Consider the following 20,318-nt stretch of genomic DNA (forward strand, 5'->3'; position numbering starts at 1 on the left):
TAATTTGAATTGTGTGACACTTGGCCAGCGCTAGTTTTCAGGAGTCTCAACCTTGCTAAACGTTTCATAGCATGGTATCAATTGTTTTGTGGAGAGGAACAAACTCAGGTTTCATGAATTGAAAGTCAGGGAATCCAGAGTCATCAGGGTGTAAAGTGTTGGCTCTGAACTCAGAGAGCTTGGGTTTGAATTACACTCTGCCATTTACTAGCATGTAACCTTGAGAGCATCACTCGACCTCTCACGGCCTCAATGTACTCACCTCTAGAATGGGAATAAGAATACTCCCTCAGATGTTTGGGTAGAGAATTAAGTAAGTAATGCATAGCCTACATTAAGTACACAGTCAACGTCAGCTGTTATACCTTCTTGGGAGTTGAGCAATATTTCATCCTTCTATCTCGAATTTCCTTCCATAAAACAGTAATGGCCTACTCTCTTCTTGTTCATGGAAGGATTTCTAATTCCTAGGATTTCTAAGTTCTGATTTCCCCCAGTTATTCCCTGGGTATTCAGTTGGTAATGAATTGCCAAAACAACTATTAAAATCTGGGTTCTTCAGGGCTCATGGGCAGAGACACAAGAGGTGAAGAGAGCCTTAGGACAACGAACACACATCTCCCAGGTCAAAGAGTGAGCTTGCGCAGGCTGATTCATTCCCTCTTTTCTCAACACATTCTCTGCAACTGCCTCCCATATGATGCAGGGGACTTCAGTGTTGTACGGAACAGGGCTGAAATTCAGAGATGATGGAGAGCTATTCCCCAGGGAAGAGGTTCTCTTGAACTCTATCAGTCTTGGTCCTTCTTACCACTCATCTCCCCAAAACAGGTCAGAACAATGCTTACATATTGTAAAGTGCTCCTCCTTCTTCAAAAATGCATTAACGGCATCCCACTGCCCTCAGAAAAAGCCTGATTTCATAAATACAGACTAGCTTCCATGGCATACACTATTCTGTGAGGGCACACAACACTCAAAGAAGCAGAATTAGGGTAGAGTGGAGACAGGTGTGAGCCCACAAAATGAACTGAAAAGCTCGTCCCTGGTATAAAAATCCCACACACCCCTGAGAAGAGCAGGCCACTCAGAAAGTGAAAAAGAAAAGCCACATCACATCCCAGTCATGACCCCTCCATTTCAGCCACATGCTCCAGTGGTATCACGGGGAATTGGTAAAAGAACTTGCTCTTTCTAATGTCATGTGCATCAAGGGGACACATAGTCCCCTAGCATCCCTTGGGCTATTTAAGATCCTAGGTTCTCAGGCTTCCTAGGCTCTGAGGCTGGTCAGTCCTGGCATGGATCTCAGCTCCTTAGGCAAGTTCACTTATCTCCACAAGCCTCTGTTGCTCCTCTGTATGACAGAGATACAAATAGCACATGCTTCACGGGGTTTAGTGAAAATTTAAGAAGACAACAGACAAAACAGTACTTAGTTCAGAGCGTCCATAAAGATTAGTAGTAATTCATACAAATATCATTTATACATGATCACTCATAAATTTATCATATCCCAGAAGTGTTAAAAACCATACTACATGCCCAGAACCAAGCACAGAACCTCAAACCACACACAGAGAAATGAGGTAAGAGATGGAAGAGGAAACCAGGTTCAGGCACTGAGGTTTAAATGCTTTATTCTCAGACAAGTACCTCGGCCTCGGTCACGGCTTATCGGTTCTTATTGTATGTGTTATTCCAACAGGCTTAATGACCTGGCTTCCAGTTCCAGGACCGATTCAAGGCAGCTACATCAATGGGAGTAGAGAACTGCTACAGGCAGGCAAACCATCTGGAGACACCTCAGATGCTCCATCCCTATCCCCATCCTCTGCTTCTCGTGGGTCTGCACCTCCATTCCCTTCAACATCTTCCATACCATATGATTTCAGTTCTCTTCGTCACCTTAGCTCTCTTTTAAACCTACTCCATTTTTTATACTGCCTTAAATCAAAGTTAAATGCAAGTGGCTCAACCAAAAATTGCTGGAGTCCAGGTTTGATAAGGAGGTCACAAAAGCAAACACCTTCAGAGGCAGTGAGAGAGAGAGTAAATGACTGAAGAAAGCAAGATTAGGATAAGAAATGGCATCTCTTCTGTGAGCAGGTGAAGAGGAAATGCCCCGCCAGAGGCATTCCAGCATCCATCACAAGAATAGCCAATAGTCTGACCCAGGTGATTTGTGTAAGCCAACTGGGACTTGGCATTTGGGCCCAATAAGACTGAAAGAAAGAAGGGATATTTCAAGTTTGTGGGACAGGTGTCTTCATCCCTCTTCCAGACACAGACAAGGAAACATGAGCTACAGACAAGGAAACCTGAGCCATCTTGCTCCTGGACCCCATCTTAGGACCGTGAGAGGCACGGCCCACAAGGAAAAAGTCAGGATGGAAGGATGGAAAGAACCTCCATCTCTGGTGAAGGCATTAACTGCTAAACTACCGACTCTAGAGCATAGGCTACATCTTGACTTAAGTCAGAGAATAAATGTTCCTACTATTTAAGGTGGTGTGAGTTGAGGTTTCTCAGTTTGCCCTTAATAGTGTCCTAGAAAATACAGAACTAATATTTTAACTTGTAAGTACCATGATAACCCAACAGGATTGGGAGCTCCTTGGCTGGGAGCAATACAGAACTCTTGAACACTTGAAAAGTGAGATGTGCTCTAAGTACAAAATTAGAAAGACTTGGTACAAAAAATAGGTGTAAAGTATCTGATTAACAGACTTCATATTGTTTACATTTTGAAAAAACACTAGTTTGGGTGGGTTGGGTTGAACAGTTTTAATCATAAAGTTAATTTTATATGTTTCTTTTTACCTTTTTTAAAATGTGGCTACCAGAAAATGTGATATTACATCTGTACTCATGTTGTATTTCCATCAGACAACGCTGATGCAGTTGTTGTACTTCCTGCAATCAGCCTAAGGATATTAGGTCATACAACACTATTTACTCATATTTCACCTACTGTCAGCAAAAATGTCTGAACTTTTCCTACCCTTCCTAGTGCTAAATCATTTTTCTCCATTCTTTCCTCTGTACAGTTATTTTCTTGGCCCAAGTAAGGAACTCCCATTGATCCTACTTATAGCTTATCTGAAGTGCACTGCAATAGCCCAGTAGTTCACCAGGGGGCACGACGGAAATTTGTGGTGGTCAGTTTGGATTGTCACATGATGGGGAAGGGTGTTACGGTTATTTAGTGGGCAGGGGCCTGCATGTCTCTTAGCAGATAAGACAACTGTCCACTTTCCCCATGCCATGATGAAAAATGTGTTTACATATAACTGGCCAGAATCAAATTCCATTTTAGTTATAAATATGGGGAGAAGGTAGTTTGCATGGGGTTAATTTAAATGAATTTTCTAGGAAAGCAACTATTGTGTAAATCAAGACAGAGGTCTACTTTGTTTTGTTCAGAACTTTGGAAGTTATTCACCATTTTAGAAAATCACATCATTTATAATAATGCCATTAATGGTGTCTGAGTCACCAGCATGGCTCATCTGCACGGGTCCACTTCTGAGTTACTACAGTATGGCAATTCTATGCATATGGATTAACGTACTTCTTTCTTTCACTCTTATTTCAAAATGCCCCATAGAAGGAAAAAAAAATCAATCCTATTCAGTTGAAAATTGTTTTACTTCTCTTAAATCCCAACTAATTTGTTAGATCAGAGGCAAGCATCTAAGTACGGTCGGTTCTGACATAACACACTCTATGCATTCCTAAAATGCCAGCCCACTCCACAGAATCACACAACCAAAACCACAGCATCTTTGGAGAAGGTGGAGCGAGGGCACAACACTCAGAAACTTGGAGAATGACATAAAGAAAGAACGTAGTAAAAGTGGTTGCATGTTAAACGGTTAAGAAATACACAAGTACTACCTAAAAAGTGACACCCCACCTTGAAAAAGACCTGAAGTTTGCTTGTAGAAGTAAGAGCAATGGAACAGCTGTGCCGTGTGGGTTGCTGTGAGATAGGGGAAGCAGGGCTGTTTGAATCAGAGGGAAAGGTGTCCACCAGCTGTGGATGAGTATAGCTCACCATACTGGTGACCTGAGGCAGCTGGTTGATATCTGGGCTGTGCACATATGGAAGTTTTGTGTTTTTTATAAGCATATTTAGATATCTTTTTTCCTAATCTCTGCACCAACAGGGAAATTTATAAACTGTATATCTGTTTGTATGCTGTATGTATATCTGTGCTCTATGCATTCACAGAATACTATTTTTTGTCCCCCAAGAAAGAAACTTTGCTCCCTTGGGGACAATACTGCCCCACCCACCCACTGGGAATGCATAGGATCAAGGTATACAGAGAGGATGATGGGAGCACAGAGAAGGGCGTGACTCACTGCCTGGGACAGTCAGGGAGGGCAGAAGAGGAAATGACATTTGAACCAGGTTTTGCAGGATGAGTAAGACTTGCCATCTGGGAAAAGGGAGGGAAGTGATTCTAGAAGGAACAGCTTCCAGGCATGTTTGCTGACTGTTTGCATAGCACGGTATGCTCTGAGGGCTACACATCCACAGAAAGAGTGGGGAATTTAAAAATACAAATTTTAGTACAATTTTAGATACAAACTGACTCTTATGAGGTTATCAAATCCTAGAAACCTTTTGGGGGCAGGAGTGTATAAGGAGCAGAAACTGGGAAGAACATTGAGTTATTAAAGGTAGGTATTAGGTTCCTTTAATTTCAGTCTATGTCTCAGATGGAAAGACTCCTGAGTAATAAATAATAGAGCACACTTTGGGCATAGTTCATTCACCACACTCCCAGACACATTTCGAATACCATTCAAAGCGAGTCGTGAAAGCTCTGATTAATATACAACACAGAGCTCTCTATATATACTCTCAAGGGTAAAAAATACTGCTGAAAAGCCAGTTCTTTTAAAAGCTGAGCATCTAACACCACCTTGTGAATGATAATAAATGGCAGGCTAAGCCAGAAGGTATACTGGCCCTCTGTCTGGGTCTGCAAGTTTTATATGCACAAAACTAACTACAGACCTGTTCTTTGGCCAACAGAACAGGATCGTCTTCCAGTGAGATAATATTTCCTATGAGACTCCTGGTATTTCCCAATTCTAATGTGGTCAAAAATAGCAACCCCAGCTCCCATGGGTTGTTTTCTTTTTCTCTTTTTTTTCCCTCATATTCCCTGCTCAAGCTCCATGAGGAATGTGCATCCATTTGCTATTAAAATAATACGGCAGTCATTTTCCCTAAGGCTAAAGAAGTTTAAGATTTTTCCATAACATCGAGTCCCTCCCTGGCCTCATGGAGCTCGTCATCCACTCAGAGACAGGCACAAAGCCACACAACTAATTTCAAATGTGATCGAGGGGCTCCTAGGTGGCTCAGTGGGTTAAAGCCTCTGCCTTCGGCTCAGGTCATGATCCCAGCATCCTGGGATCGAGCCCCACGTCGGGCTCTCTGCTCAGTGGGGAGCCTGCTTCCCCCTCTCACTCTCTGCCTGCCTCTCTGCTTACTTGTGATCTCTGTCTGTCAAATAAATAAGTAAAATCTTTCCCAAAAGATGTGATCGAAACAAGGGAGGATTAAGTAGGATTGGACACATGTGACAAATGTAACTTACAACCATAACTTCATGTGCAAATACTACATGCTGTGCAGGGCACTGTGACAAATATAAATGTTATATTATGGGTGAGGAAAAAGAAAGAGCATGGCATCCTCATGAAAGAGATATGACCACCTTTACCCTCTCTAATTCCTGTAAGTAGAACGCCAGCCATTTGAGTGAGCACTGTCCAGAAGCAGGTTTACTTTTTATTGGTCATCATGGACCCAAGGAGAACTATGCAGGGACATTACAGCACTGTTTGTAGAAGAAAAAGTAATAATCTAAGTACCCATCAAAAGGGGACGAGTTATGTACATGGAGCACTCTATGTAGTATTTAAAAGAATGGATGACAGCCACATACAGCAACTGGAAACTACAACCAGAAAATATTGTTGGGTTAAAAAAAAAAAAGGCAAAATGTGAAATTTAAGGAGAGACACACAGGTTCAAGTAAATTTCCACATACACAAACTATCTCCAGAAGAGTACAGAAAACATGATGACGGTGGTCACCTCTGGAGGGGAAGTGGGTGTATAAAGGTCAGAAGGGCTGAAAAGACAAGTCACTCATTATATCTACTTTACTATTATTGGAAATTTGCCACATCTGGTTAGAGAAAAATGATCTCAAACAGTATATGGAGAGAGGAAGTGTTAACCAACAATAGAAACAATTCATTTTATAATCTGCCTTCCATTCCATGTGTTGGCTTAACAGAATTCTCTAAATGTTTAGAAATAAGGTCAGAACAATTAGACAGATAGAGACTAAGGTTCAAATGCGATGGGGGGTAATCATAAGAGTCAAACAAGAGGATAAAACTTCACATAAGCAACAGACAGACAGACATGGGCTATTGATCACAAAAGCTAAAGGATGCAGCTGGGCTGGGAAACAGGATCTTAGGTAATAAATAGACTCTGTTGGAGAAAATTGATTCACATAATGAGAAAATTATTCCCTTTTCCAATCTTTTTTTATTGCTCAGATATAATCAAAGAGAAAGTCTGAGTTTGGTACAACTATGCCTTTATGACCCCTGGACACGTTCTTCAAGTTAAAATTTGATAATGTGTTTGGATTTGACTATATTTCTTTTCACTCATTTCCTTCTAAGAGAAAGTAACTCTAGTTTTCCATTTATGACTTTGAAACAAAGCCTCCTGTTAAAACAAGCACATTTAATTTTGATGTTTTAAAATGAGCCACTTTAGGAGCGCCTGGGTGGCTCAGCCGTTAAGCATCTGCCTTCGGCTCAGGTCATGATCCCAGCACCCTGGGATCGAGCCCTACATGGGGCTCCCTGCTTGGCAGGAAGCCTGCTTCTCCCTCTCCTGCTTCCCCTGCTTATGTTTCCTTGCTCACAGTCTCTCTCTCTGTGTCAAATAAATAAATAAAATCTTAAAATAAAATAAAATGAGCCATTTTAAAGGAACACATTAAGTAACACAAGAGGTGCAGGGAGATGGCAAAATTCGTCAATGTGCTACACGAATGACAGAAGTTGAGCAAGCAGTGCCCCGAGAGAAAAATCCTTCTCGGTCTATGGCAGAGAAGCTGTGTAGTTGTATGGTTGTGATTTGTTGTTGATTTTTACTTTCATCCTACTGAGCAAGCGCTGAATAAAAATGCAGGAGATTGTTCAGGAAGCTGTAGTTTTGTTCTCATTGCCGAGGGTACTTAACAAGAATACCATTAGTTTCTGAGAGCTGATTCCTTGGATGACTAAGAATCCGAGAACCAAAAACACAGGCACAACTCTGAAGGCCTAATTAAAAGTGTGATTTTTGCCCCGGTGTGTAACGAGAGCCCTTTGGTTAGGATCCCAGGAGAGAAGAAACACCTCAATTGAAATCATATTTTCCCCCTTTCTCCCTCTCCAGTTCTACCATTTTTTCATTAGCTAATCCCAATTACAGACCTTTTTTACTAAAGCCATAAATCTCTGCCGTTCCCAATAAGCATAAATTATATGGTAAATAACTGCATTCTGTGTCTCTCCAGAAAAATACCCCTGCCTTTTTTTGGCAGGTCATGAGACTGAGCTGCTAAGTCAACATTCATGCTTTTTGATTTGGGATTTCGCCCCGCTTCTCATCCATCATTCATCTATAAAAGCCACACTTCTTTTAGGGAGAAAACTATTACCAATGCACTTCTCTAAAATTCATCATAATAAAAGTATGCTTTTTCTTCCTATTTCTGAGTGACTCCAAGTAGTGCGAAAAGCTTGATCATTGTGTTAAAATCTACCTCTGCCATTCCCTGGCCAAATGGCCCAAGATACTCATGCTGACTCAAATCCAAGTCTGGATCATCACTGAGGAGACAGGTGTCACAGAATTTTGTCCCAAGATAAATGAAGAAACTTAAGAGACAGTGTTTAGCACTGTGCCTGGCATAGAAAACATGCTCATTAATATGAGTTGTTCATATTGTACAAAACAAAGTGGTGATTTTGTTGTTGTTGTTCCTTCCATGGTCAGCAATTGCTTAACCCAACATTTTCTGTGTTAAACTAATTAACAGAAACATACCTTATCCATGATTGATTTTCATATTCATTTATTACTCGTTTCTCTATGGTTTAATTTAATTAAATTGAGCAGCATATCAAATATTGATTTTAATAAAATCTTGATTAAGACTCGAGCAATTATCAAACACAGTTCTCATACCATTCCTGCATTTCAATGGAACCAACCTGAAAACCAATTTGCTTTTAAAATAAAGAAGTGACTTCATATACATATACACACACACACACAGCCCTCACGCCATTTTCAGAAATAAAGGAAAAATGGCCTCCCACTCTTTTCATTAGCAAAGATAAGCAGCAATATCTGACTAGGGTTCTACAAAGCTGAATCCAGATAGTCGTCTCATCTCCAATTGGTAGTGGAAGGGAAAAAACCAACTAGAGCCAATTCCTCTGAAAAACATTTATTTAGCAACTGCTAGGTACAAGCCACTGTCCTACACTGTCCTACACAAGTAGAGGTAACGAAGAGCTAATCATACAGCCTGTTTTAATGTGTGTGGAAAAATCCATCAACACACACAAGTCTTCAATTTTATTGAATGATAACCAGAGAAGTACGTGTATTTCAATTCTTGAAATGACTCTGCTGTGTGATTTATGTGTATAGACTCATTCTTAAGAGAATATAATGAAAATGTGATGGCATAAATTATCAATAGTATCATATTAGCAATTAACCATCAGTATAAAACATTTAATAAGTTAAATATTTGGTTTGATAGTTAAGTGCTAAAGGAAAATATCTGGCCAATAGCATCACAGCAGCACCACCTAGAGGATTCTGAAAAGTAGCACAGGGTCAATCCCCCCACTTGCCATTCTTCCTATTTAAGTGAAAAGAAAGGTAACTACTGACTTTCGCCATCTTATGTCACTTAAAGCATTTCAATTCTATCCACATCATTTAGCATCTTCTTAAATCTTGAAATTTTTATGGAATGGCTAAATGAAATTGAATGTTCTCAAAATTACAATGCAATTGGACAAAGGATCCCAACTGTCCTCCTGGGGAGGCAGTACTGGGTGTGTGCTGGCGCCCCCAGGGTCAGGAATGCTGTGACCTGAGCCATGGCTCTCCCCTCCCTCCAACATACATACACACCTCCTCATTATTCTGTCTTGATCCCAGACATATTCGCACCAAAGACTGGACATTTGGTAACATTTCAAAATCATATTCCTGAGCTACTGGCCAGTGTTTATTTAGAGGAGGTAAGAAAAAATTAACTTTATATTGTTAAAACTGTTTACAGTAGCACACTCAGCTACTGATTTCCTTCCACTGGCCAAAGGTGAACCAATGTCCTGGGGTGGATTGAAAGAAAAATAATGAAATATCTCCTTTTTCTATATACAGTTTTCATTCTCCTGTTATATTTGTAATTTTTCTGAACAAGGGAGCTACTTTGGAGTCCTGTTAAAAGGCCTACAACTGAGATAATAAAACATGTCTGCTTTTCATAGGAACTAGCACTCTTCTTACGTTATTTGGTTTCTGAACCTCAGCCAACTGTGCAGACCCTCAGCTGACCGCAGCCTCACAGAAGAGTGAAAATGCACATGTAGTGTGGCTGGGGTCTGGGAGGCAAAGGAGGAGCACTCACCTTCGTTTCCACTGGAGGGCACTGTCCACCTCAGTCAGAGGGGACTGACTCAAGCAGTTTGCCAGGCATAGTAGACGGAAATCAGAGTTAACCTGCACTCTGAAGTCAGGGTTCTGAAATGAGCACACTATTAAAGGGCAGAGGGGGGCAGTGGCTCGTTCATAGTGATTCTCTGAATTTCAGGTACATGCTCCTGGGCCCAATTTACCAAAGGAATATGAGGTTTTGCCTAGAGAAAGCTTTTCCTCCTTCTGTATGCTAAAGCCATTGCTAAAAATCGTACCAAGCTGCAATAATTTTAGTTCTTTCAAATGTCTTCATTTTCTTGCACATACTTTTCCCTCTATTCTACCTCCACACCTATTCACCTTGAAAGTGTCTGATTCTCCTTTACGAGCTTAGATATCACTACCTCCAGGAACCCTTCCAGAACTCCCTTACGTTGGGTCAAGATCCCCTCCAATGTGTCTCATTTGCAACCCCTGCTTCCCCCAAGAGGAAGTTTGACCTAATTAATTATGTCTCCCATTAGACTATAAGTGCCACCAAAGCTGAGTATATCTCTGATCTTATTCCAAGTTATATTCCCTGCATCCCAACAGTTCTGGCTCAAACCCTCCATCAATATTGTTGAAGGAATGTTAGCCCTAAGTAAGTATGACTTACATTGGGAAGAACTCTGATGTTCTGCACACAACCTCCATTTCCTAGCCTTCCAAACATATGCCTCAATGCCCACTGTTTTGCTTCCTCACTTACCTTGTTCTCTTGATGCTTACAGTGGTCAGAAGAAAGGCCCAAGATTCTACAACTTAAGCTGCTTCTTGCCATCAAAGGTTGTGGCAATTCTGTTTGGACATCTCTTCACCATCTCCAGAACTTTTTCTATGATCCACAGACATCCCATCTCAATTTGAGTCAGCTGCAAGAGAAGCAGTCGACCAAAATATTTATAGTAGGGACCTTTCTGGGGTGCATGAATTTGGAGGGAGATGAGACCCCCTCTTCTTTACAAGCAGCTAACAAAGTCCTATTCTCTTGTATGCAGTTGACATAATAGCAGAGAAGGAAAACAGGGGAGTTCAACTTTGTTTCTGGCTCAGCTACTTATTGTGCCCATAGAAGGACTATGATATTTTAGAACTAGAAGAGCATAGAGCCACCTAGGTAACTTGAAGAGTACTGAATAGGTACCCAAATACAGAGTCAGAGCCATCTGGGGAAGTTCCATACTGGTATGAAATAAGATTCACCATTCTGGATCCTTATTCTGTCAGTTGACTTTTGTCTCAGAGTCTGCTCAGGAAGTAAACGTGCCAAGCTCAAGGAGTCACTGTGAGGGTGACTAAGACAGGGCATATCCATGTGCTTGGAAAACTATGACCAGACAACAAAAAGGGAGTGATTATTAATGTTAACAGAAAGACCACAGACTGCCCCATCAGCCCACAGCCATTATCCTCAGTTTTTAAAAGTCTCAGAGAGTATTTCACTGCTAACATCTTGACTTAGGTTTAATTGGAAAATAAAACTTACAGCCAAATTAGCCTAACATATATGTAATGATAAATCAGTGGATCCTGAGAGTAAGAACCACATAGAGATCATTTAGGGTTCAATAAAGGAAAAGTAGTATATATAGTTGTGTTGTTTTACCTCTTTACTTATAATTGTGTAGACAGGAATATATATACATGCTAAGTACCAGAAGTAAATATTTTTCAGCCAGTTCCCTTAGATAAAGTTGATAGTTTCTAATCGTTTTAAAAAAAAAAAGGTTTTTTAAATAACTGGAAACTAGCAAAACATAGAATGAGAATTGTCCAAAATAGACAAAAGTTTTTAAGCCAGTTTCAAGACTCAAAATGAAACCCCTAGTGGGATAAATACAAAGAAAACCACACAAAATGAAACTTCAGTGTATGAGTGATCCAATTTCTCAACATCATCACTGACATTTGGTGTTGTCTTTATTTTGTATTTAAGTCATTTTGATAGATGTATAGTGCTATCTCACTGTGGTTTTAATTTGCATTTTCCTAATGGCCAATGATGTTGAACATCTTCTTTTGTGCTTGGTTGTCATCTTTATATCCTCTTTACTGAAATGTCTTTTGGCCATTTTCTAACTGGATCATCTGCTTTTTTTTACTGTTGGGTTTTGAGAGTTCATTAATTCTTCATTTTGCATTAATTATTGTAGACACTAATTATCAGATACGTGGTGTACAAACATTTGCTCCCAGTCTGTGGATGGTCTTTCATTCCCTTAGCAGGGTCTTCCCATAGTTACTAACTTTGATTAAATCCATCAGTTTTTCCTTTTATATATTGCACTTTTGGTGCTAAGTCCACAAGCTCTTCGCCTAATTCTGAAGTATTAAGATTTCCTGTTGTTGTTTTTTTTTTTCTGAAAGTTTTACAGTTTTACATTTAAGTCTATGATCCATTTTGAATTAATCTGTATGTAAGGCATGAGCCTTATGTCAAGGAGTTTGTTTTGGTTTAGTGTGGTTGCTTGTTTTGTTTATGAATGTTCAATTTCTCCAGCCCCATTTATTGAAAAATCTATCCTTCCTCCACTGAATGCTTTTGCACCCTTGTCAAAAAATCAGTTGGATGCATTTGTGTGGGACTATTTCAGAGCTCCCTATCCTATTATGTTGTCATGTGTGTTTATCCCTCCACCAATGCCACATGCTCTTGATCATTGCAACTACATAATGGGTCTTGAAATTGGGTACCAGGATTCCTCCAACTTTATTTTTTTTTCCAAAAACTGTTTCTCCATTATATTTCCTTTGCTTTTCAATATAAATATTAGAATGATTTTCTCTATATCTATAAAATACCTTGCTGAGATTTTGGCAGAAATGGTGTTAAACCTGTATATCAATTTGGAAAGAACAGAGGCACTCCCCCATTTATTTTGATCTTCATTTTCTTTAATCAGAAATGTGTAGTTTTCAGCATGCAAGTCTTACTCATGTTTAGTTAGCTTTATACATGAAAGTTTCATTTCTAGTTGTTTTCATAAGTTCCTCAGCATTTTCTACATAGTCGATTCATGTCATCTCCAAATGGGGACAGTTTTATTTCTTCATTTCCATCTGTTTGCCTTTTATTTCCTTTTCTTGCCTTATTGAACTGGCTAAAAGTTTCAGCCCTGTGTTAAACAAGAGTAGTGAGAGATTTGTTCCTGATTTTAGAAGGAAAGCACTCAGTCCTTCAACATTAAGTATGCCATCTCTAGCTTTTTTATGGATGCCCTTTATATAAATTTATAGATGCTCCCTTTTATTCCTAGTCTGCTGAGTGTTTTCTAAAAATCTTGAGTGTTAGTTTTTGTCAAATTCTTTAACTGACAAAATCATGTGATTTTTTTTCTTCTTTAGCCTGTTAGTATAGTGTATTAGGGTGACTGAGTTATAAACGATGAGTTCACCTTGCATTCCCAGGATAAACTCCAGTTGGTAATGGTGTACAACTTTTTATACATTGCTAATGTTATTAGCTAATATTTTGTGAAGGATTTTGCGTGAACATTCATAGAGGGTACTGGTGCATAGTCTTCTTTGCTTTCCATTTATTTATTAATTTTTGTATACTGATACTGTCTTGTTTTAGAAAAAGGGTAATGCAAACCCCATAAAAGGAGCTGGGAAATTTTCCCCCTTCTGTTTTCTGAAAGATATTATGTATATATCACGTCAAACATTTCAGAGAATTGTCTAGTGAATCTCCAGTGAAGGTTTCTTTTGGGGAATTTTCAAATATGAATTCAATGTCTTTAATAGTATGGGGCTACTCAAATTACCTATTCTATTCTGGGTGAATTTTTGCAGTAGGTGGTTTTACGAAACTGGTCTACTACATCTAAGTCATCAACTATATGCATGTGGAGCTGTTTACAGAATTCCTTAACTTTTTTATATCTGGAGAGTATGTAGTGGCATCCCATGTTTCATTCCTGCTAATCTGTGCCTTCTCCCATTTTTATATTTTATCATCTTGTTAGAGGTTTGTCAATTTTATTGATCTTTAAAAAAATGTTTTTCTCTATTGTTTTTGTTTTAAATTTCATTTATCTCTGCTCTTATCTTTGATTTACACTCTTCTGCTTACTTGGATTTTGCTTTTCTTTTCCAAGCCCTTCACGTGAGAGCTCACATTATTAAGATGTTTGATCTTTCTTAATATAAGCATTTACTGCTATAACCTTCACTCTCAACATTGCTTTAGTTGTATCCCACAATTTTGATATGCTGTATTCTCATTTTCATCTAGTTCATTGTTTGTTTGTTTTTTATTAAGATCTCCTCCGTGACTCATGGATTATTTAGAAAGTGTTGTTTATTTACCAAGTGTTTGGATATTTTCTTATTATCTTTGTTATTGATTTCTAGCCTGACTCCACCATAGCTGGAGAACATCCTCTATATGATCTCAATTTTTTTACATTTGTTTGGGTGTCTTATAGACCAGGATGTGGTCTATCTTGGTATATGTTCTGTGGGCACTTGAAAAGAATATGGATTCTGCTGATGTTGATTGTTCTATAAACGTCAACTAGATCTTATTGGTTGATGTTGACTTTTGTATCCCCGGTGATTTTCTGCTTCTTATATCAATTGTTGAGAAAGAGGTGTTGAAATCTTCAAATATCACTGCAGATATGCCTACTTCTTTCAATTCTGTCACCTTTTGCTTTATACAGTTTACAGTTAGTTGTTTGGTGCTTACATTTTTAGATTTGCTGTCTTCTTAGTGAAGTGACCATGTTATCATTATTGGTCCTCTCTGTACCTGTAAATTTCTTTGGTCTAAAGTCTATTTATCCAATATTATTATAACTACTCATTCTTTCTTTGGATTGTTTACATTATACATCTTTTTCCACCCTTTTATTTTCTATATGCGTGTATTATTATATTTGAAGAAAGTTACTCATGGACAGCATATAGTTAGGCCATGTTTTTTAATCTACTCTGATGATCTATACCTTTTTATTGGTATATTTTGGTTGTTTATGTTTAATGTGATTATTCATATGCTACAAGAGAGATAGCAGTCCAGGCTCCCCAAAAGGACTCTACTGAAGCTGCTGCAAGGGGTGGAGAGGTGTCTAATTAATTAATACTAAGCAGGATGAAAGAACTCACTTCTTACTCTGCCTTCTCTGACATTATCTGGTACGAATGAAGGGAGTTATGGCAAATTGAGATTGGGAGTCTATACTCTCCACCTGATCTTTCTCATCCTTTTCTGTGGTGTTTGGCTAGAGAAGAATTGTTATTTTCTATGAGATTCCGTCTTGCTGGCTGGACCTTTCCTGGTCCCTTGGCTAGAGGATAAGCTTTTTTTTTTTTTTAATTTTTAAATTTAAAATTTAAAATTAATTTTAAAAGCATGTTCAATTTCCATGTCTGTCAGATTTTTGGGTTACCAGCTTCTTCAGCTTCAAGTCTAGGATATATGCGGCAAAAAGAAAACCCAGGTCACTTATGATCATGTCATTCCCTGGGTCCCAAATTCCCTTTTCAATTCAATTCTTTCCATATTCCAGAGTCTTCTTGTGTTGGTATAATTTCTAGGCATTTTAGTTATATTTAGTAGGAGGAATAGGGAAAAGCATATCTACTCCAAATTTCCAGAAAATGAAATCACTGATCATTTTTTAAAATTAATTCTAATAATCTTTTAATTGATGTGCTTACACTATTTACATTTAATGCAATCATTGATATATCAGGATTTAATTTTACAATTATATTGTTTTCTAATTGCTCCACTTGTTTCCTATTCCAGTTTGCCCTTTCCCCCTTTTAGATTATTTGAACAATTTTTAGTATTTCACTTTAATTTGTCTATTATGATGTTTTGCTATCTCTGTATGCTTTTTGTATTGGTTGATCTAGGGGTTATATACATCATTTTTCAGTCTACTTAGAATCAATACTTAAATACTTCAAGTGGAATGTAACATCCTTACTCTTTGGTAAATCTCTTTACCCTCCCCCAACTTTCTACTCTAATTATTTTACATACTATATTTATATACTTTTAAAACTCTGAATAATGTTATAATTTTTTGTTTTCAACCATCAAACATATTTTGAAAACTAAAGGGAAAAGGAACCAGCTATTACAGAGACTGGCAAATTTTTCACTAAAGGGCCAGATAAATATTTCAGGCTTTTGAGGCCATACACTGTGGAAGTAATGATTGGAATTGGCCATGTGGATGCTTCTGGAATATAGACAGTGTTCTATTTCTTCCAACTGGATGAGGAGTTCACTTTGTAGTAAATCACCACCCTAACTTTTGTTTTGTGCATCTAACTTTTCTTGTGTCATACTTACCAAATTTTACCCAATTTTGAAACTAAATAGATCAGAGAGTTTGAAAAAAAACAAAAACAAAAACAAAAAAAACAGGTTAAGGACCTTGAGAATGGATTATCAGAAAAAAAAGAAGAGGTACATAAAGTATGTGCAATTTATTGCTCCCTTCAGTCCTTCCTTCTTTGAATAAAATTAACAGATGAGGAAATATTTAGTTTGCCCCCAACTCTGAGATACTGAGAATTTCCATAAGTGCAATTCACTGAGATGGGACCTGCTTACTGGAGCTAGAAGTTGAAAAATAGGACCTGGGGGGCACTTGGCTGGCTCAGTTGGTACAGCATGCAACTCTTGATCTTGGGGTTGTGAGTTCAAGTCCCATACTGAGTAAACAGATTACTTTAAAAAAAATAAAAAGATAAAAATAAAAATGGAGCTTGTGGGAAAATGAGATTAGAGGTCAATGAAGGACATGAGAAGAATATTCTATTTAAATAGCAGGAGAGGGGCACCTGGGTGGCTCAGTGGGTTAAAGCCTCTGCCTTTGGCTCACATCATGATCCCAGGGTCCTGGGATCAAGCCCCACATCGGGCTCTCTGCTTAGCAGGGAACCTGCTTCCTCCTCCTCCTCTCTCTCTCTCTCTGCCTCTCTGCCTACTTGTGATCTGTCTGTTAAATAAATAAAAAAAATAATAAAATCTTAATAAATAAATAAATAGGAGGGGAAAGGAAGAAGAGAAGAAAGGGTAAGATGTCCTTTAGTAAGAAAGTTAACAAGATGAATTCTGGATATTTATCCTAGGGAAGGCTTGAAGGAAAAGGAAGTTGAAGAGAAGAGAAGGTGGTTAAGAAGAGAGGAAAGACGGTGCCTGGGTGGCTCAGTGGGTTAAGCCGCTGCCTTCAGCTCAGGTCATGATCTCAGGGTCCTGGGATCGAGTTCCGCATCGGGCTCTCTGCTCAGCGGGGAGCCTGCTTCCCCCCCCCCTCTCTCTCTGCCTGCCTCTCTGCCTACTTGTGATCTCTGTCTGTCAAATAAATAAATAAAATCTTTAAAAAAAAAGAGAGAGAGGAAAGAAACAGGGGAGGGAAGGCGGGAGGAAGAGGCTAGAGAAAGAGATGAGATGGAGGGAGAGAGAAGAAAAAATGGATGAAAGAAAAGGATGGACTAAAGAAAGGAAAAGATCAAGAAAGAAACATGGCAATATGATCCATATGGGGCATCTGGTACCAACCAGGCATTTACCTGTATGATTTAAATCTCACATCAACTCCCTAAGGTAGATACTATATTTTCTCTTTTATAAATGAGGAAACGAAAACTTTGAGAATTTACTTTACTCAAGGAAACACACCTAGGAACATCACCCATGGATGCATGCAACTCCAAATTCTGCCCTCAAGGAAATCGTTTAATTCCAACAGGGAGAATTCCTTTACGGCAGGCAAACGCTTATATGACACTTGACTCTTGGAAAGAATTACCCTAGGGGGTGCCCTTTTCCAAATAAGTAGAAAATAGTTGATCTTCTGAAACCTTAAACCTATAATTCTGCAAATCTATGGCATCAGGTTGTATTATGTGCAATACTTAATTGAGATCATTAACATTCTCTAATTCTGCCTTACTACTAAGGGGCATTTTCAAAGAATCTAATAAAAGAATCTAACATTTCACTTTCTGGAGTGAAGTAAGTACTAGAAGTTCTGTTTAAGTTCTGCCTCATCTTATGAGTTCTCTGCCCATCTTATGAGAAAATGGGCAAAAAGTATATTCCGTGGCCCAGATTATAGTATTTGCCAACTAAACACCAATGCCAAAGATAGATAGATGTATAGGGTGGTATGAAAAAAAATCCTGAGAGAAGACACAAGATTATCAAATACCTGGATTTCTTCAAGCTAAGTAGAGAGCACTAGCAAACTACCAGTGGGAAAGAGAGACCTCAGGGGAAAAAATCACCTCATTTTGACAAAACTATTTGACAAAATTATGTGAAGAATAGTGGACTCTGTCTCTGTATGTACCACAGATTTGGGGGTCACTTCGGAGTACTTGAAAAAATGCATTAATTCTTTCACTGAAGTTCAAAGTTATTTAGCACTTACTGTAGGTTAAAAGGAGGGGGTAAGGGGATGGCAGGAGGAGGAGAAGGGAAAGGGATAATTCTCAAAAAGGCATAAAAATTAAACCAAGCTACCTCCAAGGAATAATTAGAAGTGAAAATCAATAAGGAGAAAATGGTTCATATTCTCCTCATTGATTTTCTGTGCACAGTGAGTCAAACCTGACTGTTGGTTAGAAGTCAGTTTGGCTACTTCTTATTACTTTTTCAGCAGTTGGGTACTCCTGTCAGTGCCTTTCATGCTGGAGTCTTTCTTTGCTCTAATCACAGCCGTCAGCTATTGAACGAGTTCGACACCCTGACTCCAGAAACGAGGGGATTCACACTCCATATGCAGTTGCTTCCTTCATTAAAGCTGACTGACATAACAGAGAGGGTGCATGGCCACTGATTTTTATGAGCAAAACAAATGACTACACAATCAAGTAAGAATATCCTCGATCAGAAACACCCAGGGAGCCCTAGCGTCAGTCTTTATAAAATTCAGCCATTTTTATTACCAAAACTACCTATATTTTTACTACTTAAAATGCTAGATATAGACAATCAGTCAAGAGCCAGATCCGTGCACACACAGCAGACTCCTCTCCTACAACCTTAGCTGTCCACTCCATATAATGCTGGCTGGAGTTCCAGGTGTGGGTCAAAAGGAGGATGACTTAGCTCTTGTGATCAGGATTTTGGGGAGGCATGAAGTTTCTTGGAGGAAAAAGGGCAGAATGACAGTGACCAGAATCTCCTCCCCTAACACCAAAAAAAGAAGAAGAAGAAAGCAAGCAAGCAGAACTAAAGCTTCTCACAGTATTGTCACGATGTCACCAAGTGACAGACTCTAAGCTGAAATGGACTGACTTCAAACCAGCGGGGAGCATCCCTGACGAGGGCCCACCCAGATCCTCGCCCACATCCTCAGCACTAGGCACGCCTCGGCCGGCTGGAGGCCGCTCGCCGGAAGCGGAAGCGCAAACAGCATCAGCAGCGCAGGGAGTCCTCCCGGCGTCGTCTCACGGGGACGAATCCCCGACCTTTACCTTGCGTCTAGCCACCAGGGTTTGCCCTCTTCACACCCCAGGGCTTTGACTCCAGCCACCGCGTGTTCCTGCTGTGCTTCTCGCAAGGGTTTAGTCTCCACCTCCCAGGCCACAGAGACATTATCAACGCCCTTCGGAAGGTCCAGTGACTGCTGACCGTCCCCAACTGACCTCTGTGTTTCCTCCAACAGTTCCTCAAACACCCGGTGACAGGCTCTTCTGCGGCCACCTGCAGCGCTACCACCTACGGCTCCTCGGCAACTCAGAACTGCTGACACATAATGACCCCCCACCCGACCACCAAAAAAAACAAACAAACAAACAAACAAAAAACCCAAAAAACAAAAAGCCAAACAACAAACAAACCCTAATGGAGTAAACACACTGGTGAGCTGAAACTCTTCGAAGGAAGAGCAGTAAGGGGACACCACCACCTGATGACCCACCACTTGATGTCGCTTACCCTACAGTTTGGGGGCGGGGGTAAGGAAATACAAACCGACAAACACCTGGACACGTATATATGGTTGCACGATCCAATACTGCGATATATTTTAAGGGGTGGGGGAGCCTGTGGGTGTGGGGCGGGAAACGGAGGACAGTGCGACAGGAAGGACGCTGCGCGCCGCGAGGCCGCTGACTGGGTCACCAAAGCTCTAAGGCGGCCCAAGCCCGGAGTCGGACGGACCCAGCCCTGCTTATTGGCTCCAGAGCACGCGTCGCACTAGGACAGGGTTGCTTCGTGTGTCGCCTCTGGTCTGTCTCCTCAGCTAGTGTGTACTCAGGCCCGCAGCGCCCGGCACGTGGCGGGGTCAGGACAACGTTCTTGCACGGGGAAGTGGCTGTTACATGAAGGCGTACCTCAGGAAATGAATGACTGAATGGTCGAAGGAATGACCAGGCCTATGCCCGCGCCGCTCCTCAGGCCCACCGCCCCGCGGGCCTAGGTGCGCGCAGGTGAGCGCCCGACAGCCTCCGGCCTCAACCTCTGCCTACGGCGGCCGGAAGGCGTCAAGACCACTTCAGGGCGGAAGAGCCGCCCCCTGCTGCCGCCGGACCT

The 20,318-nt window shown here is 40.1% G+C and overlaps 1 long non-coding RNA gene across 1 annotated transcript in view; it reads right to left on the bottom strand.

Moving 5' to 3' along the window:
* The window catches only part of LOC101678152, a 365,866-nt gene extending 345,611 nt beyond the window's left edge, over positions 1-20,255 (bottom strand). The window contains exons 1-2 of the long non-coding RNA XR_199550.3: positions 20,120-20,255; positions 10,518-10,680 (exon numbers count right to left, since the gene is read on the bottom strand). This is a non-coding gene — a long non-coding RNA (uncharacterized LOC101678152). The remainder of the gene's footprint in view (positions 1-10,517; positions 10,681-20,119) is intronic.
* Positions 20,256-20,318: the final 63 nt, after the last annotated feature.

Source organism: Mustela putorius, unplaced genomic scaffold, assembly GCF_011764305.1.
Source record: "Mustela putorius furo isolate JIRA1106 unplaced genomic scaffold, ASM1176430v1.1 tig00000174_pilon_pilon_pilon, whole genome shotgun sequence".
Taxonomy (NCBI): domain Eukaryota; kingdom Metazoa; phylum Chordata; class Mammalia; order Carnivora; family Mustelidae; genus Mustela; species Mustela putorius.